At 39.6% G+C, this 3941-nt stretch overlaps 1 protein-coding gene across 1 annotated transcript in view; it reads left to right on the forward strand.

Annotated features, from left to right (window-relative positions):
• Positions 1 to 3941, forward strand: part of LOC105518845 (DIS3-like exonuclease 2) — a 405890-nt gene that overhangs the window by 135763 nt on the left and 266186 nt on the right. The gene's annotated exons all lie outside the window — the stretch shown is intronic.

Raw genomic sequence — 3941 nt, forward strand, 5'->3', positions numbered from 1 at the left:
AGCCACCGCGCCCGGCCCTCACACCCTTACTTTTAAGCAGTATGCAATATGGAATGATTAGAGAGTACACAGGTTTTGAGTCCTGTGATCTCATGATGATCTTTTTCCCCCATACCTTTTGTTATTTTCTTATGTGTCTTAGGATAATAACATAGAATAAAATGCTTTAAAGAAGTAACACATTAATTTATATTTTAATTGCACAGTTTTGAATGACTTAATTTATTACGTCCTATTACCTCAGGGGTCTCCAACCCCTGGGCCATGGACTGGTGCTGGTCTGTGGCCTGTTAGGCTGGACCATGGACTGGTACTGGTCTGTGGCCTATTAGGAACTGGACCACACAGCAGGAGGTGAGCAGTGGGTAAGCGAGCATTACTGCCTGAGCTCCGCTTCCTGTCAGATCGGCAGGGGCGTTAGATTCTCATAGGAGCATGAACTCTATTGTGAACTGTGCATGCGAGAGATTTAGGTTGCATGCTCCTTATGAGAATCTAATGCTTGCTGGTCTGAGATGGAGCAATTTCATCCTGTAACACCCCCCTACCTCTGGTCTGTGGAAAAATTGTCTTCCACAAAACCAGTCTCTGGCACTGAAAAGGTTGGGGACTGCTGCCTTATAGCATTTTTTGGTTTAGTAACTCAAAAGTGAATTTAGTCCCTACAACACTAATTCTTCACGATAAACCATAAAGATTATCACAAAGTCGGATGTAGATTAGTTTTTGAATATGCTGTACAGTTAAGCTTGCTGTACTCTGGTTATTGCTTTCTACTGATCTTCTGTATTAGTCCATTTTCATGCTATTGATAAAGACATACCCAAGACTGGGCAATTACAAAAGAAAGAGGTTAATGGATTCACATTTCCATGTTGCTGGGGAGGCCTTCCAGTCATGGCAGAAGGTAAAAGGCCTGTTTTACATGGCGGCCTACAAGGGAAGAGAACTTGTTCAGGGAAACTCCCCTTTATAAAACCATCAGATCACGTGAGGCTTATTCACTGTCATGAGAACAGCACAGGAAAGACCCACCCTCCATGATTCAATTACCTCCCATCTGGTGCCTCCCATGACGTGTGGGAATTGTGGGAGCTACAGTTCAAGATGAGATTTGGGTGGGGGCACAGCCAAACCATGTCACCTTCTCTTCCCATTCTCTTCTTAAACTTTGTATGCATGAGCCAAAACATGATTATTAAGTAGACAGGCAGAATCATGCTGATTACAATTTATACTCTCCCACACATAATACATACATGCAGAGAAAGACCTTTCACTGTGAGAAAGTTCAGCCTGCAGATTGTATAACAAAGTCAGTATTTTGGTACCTATGATATTTTCTCCATGGTTGATGGGAACCAAATCCTTTGTGGAACCATTAGTGGCAGAAATAAATACATAATAGAAACTATTGAAACTAAAGGCCTGAGCTCTTTGCATAATGTCTTCCTTTTTTTCTTTTTCTTGAGACGGAGTCTCACTCTGTTGCCCAGGCTGGAGTGCAGTGGTGTGATCTCAGCTCACTGCAACCTCTGCCCCCTGAGCTCAAGTGATACTCTTGCCTGAGCCTCCTGAGTAGCTGGGATTCCAGGCATGTGCCACCACACCCAGCTAATTTTTGTATTTTTAGTAGAGACAGGGTTTCACCATGTTGGCCAGGCTGATCTTGAACTCCTGACTTCAAGTGATCTGCCTGCCTTGTCCTCCCAAAGTGCTGGGACTACAGATGTGAGCCACTGTGCCAGGCCCATAATGTCTTTCCAGGAGACTACCTTTTACCTGCTAGTCTAACTGTAGTATGACAGTTGTTTTCTTGCCCAGAACTACTCTCTCTGAGGTAAAGTATGTATGGGGATGATACAGGAAAAACCATTAGACCCTAGATTGTTCTGTAGCCACCATGCTTTAGATGTAGGGTGTACACCTGTGCCTTCTGCCTGTGCTTGGGCTGCTGTGACAGTACCCAAGGTTGTATTAGTTCTTTGAGGATGATCGGGGCAGATGTTCCTAAATATTTCTGAATTTGCCAGGCACTTTTAAGGAAATTGAATGAATTTGTTGATTTAAATGATATCAGATTCTTTTTCTGCCATAACTTGTCAGTAAATTTTCTTATTTTTGAATGATCTTCTTTGGGTCAGTTATGAAAACAAGGCTTATGTGGTAAAGCAGAAGTGCAGATGGCAGAGCTGGTTTTTTAATTGTACAGGCTGTGTATTCCTTTTTCAGAATAAGGAATTCTTATCCAAAATAAGGTCCTTCTTGGGACCAGAAGTGTTTTTTTATGTTTTGGATGTTTTTTGGATTTTGGAATATTTACATTATACCAGTTGAGCATCCTAAATCCTAAAATCTGAAATCTGAAACGCTCCACTGAGCATATCTTTTGAGTGTTGTATTGATGCTCAAAAAGTTTCATATTTTGGACCATTTTGGATTTTCAGATTAGGGATGTTCACCTGTGTATCCGTGCCCCTAGCTGTGGCTTCACTCACTTGAGCTCTTGCAGGAAGGGGCCTAAGGGAATCTTTTTGGAGATTGCTGGCCAGTAGAACTTTTTTGTAGTATTAAAGAGAGGGAGATATGTCTGTTTCTAACTTCCCATGGACAGGTGAATGGACAAATGAATATATGAATCAGACAAGAGTCAAAACACAGCAAAAAAGAAAATTTCATTAAATGTACTCAGGGACTGGGAAACAAGTTTTTAAAAAAGTTCGTTAAACTTTTGCTCAAAAGTTTTGAGCGCAATTTTGCTCAAAAAAATAAAGCGTTGTTTACAAGTTTTTCTGTTACTGTATTTTTATGGAGTCAATTTTTATAAACTGAGGATATATTCTTACTTTTATTCTAATTGTTAATATCTTTGTAATATTTTACTTTGGATTTGTGAGTCGATATTATAATATTAATTGTCTAGGGATGGTTATGTTAATTGAACCTACTGTATTAAAATGTTTTAGGAAAGATTTAATAACTTTTTCTGCCTTGTATAAGGTGAAGATCTTTCACTAAGCATGATCTTTGTGTTACTTTTAATTAGAACATTAGACCTATCAAATATAAACATGGTGAAACCGCTAGAGCTCTTTCACTTCATTCAGGTCTCTGCTCAAATGTTGCTTCCTCTAAGCAGTATTTCCTAATCGCCCTACTGATAAACTAGCCACACCCTCTCCATTATTCTCTCGTTTACTTAACCAGCTTTCTCATTCTTTCAATATATTTAATTGCGCTTCTCACTAGTCGACTTTTGATTGTGTTCACTGTTCTGCCCTTGACACCTAGAACAGTTTCTGGCACCATGAAAGGGACTCCATAATGACTTGTTGAATGAGTAAATTGTTCATCATTTGTCACCCCGCTAGGATGTAGGACTGATGATGGTGCCTGGCACGAGATGGGCATTCCAACATTTGTTTGAAAGAATAAAAGGAATGTTTACAAGTAGTGATCAAATTCATTTATTTATTTATATATATATACATGTGAGCATTTAAGTTTTAATTATATGTTTAAATTGAACATAGATATTTCTCATCTAGAAATAGATTCTTAAAAAGGATGTGGTATTCAAGTAACATCCAGAACCTACAAAATCTGCTGCTTTTTTGCTAATGTGGATGGGCAGATTTACCTGTAGGGTCACAGTTTTTTTCAGTGACTCAATAACACCTGGTGTATTTTAATGTAGTGCCCATAGACATCAGAGTGCTGTATGTGACAAATTCATAAAATGGATTAGTATCTGAATTGGTTTTTTATTTTATTTTATTTTATTTTAGAGATAGAATATCCCTTTGTCGTCCAGGCTGGAGTGCTGTGGTGTTGATCGTAGCTTACGGTAACTCCTAGGCTCAAGTAATCTTCCCACTTCAGCTTTCCAAGTAGCTAGGACTACAGGTGCACCCCCTGTGCCTCCCCCCGCCCCTCCCCCC

Source organism: Colobus angolensis, unplaced genomic scaffold, assembly GCF_000951035.1.
Source record: "Colobus angolensis palliatus isolate OR3802 unplaced genomic scaffold, Cang.pa_1.0 Scaffold33, whole genome shotgun sequence".
Taxonomy (NCBI): Eukaryota; Metazoa; Chordata; class Mammalia; order Primates; family Cercopithecidae; genus Colobus; species Colobus angolensis.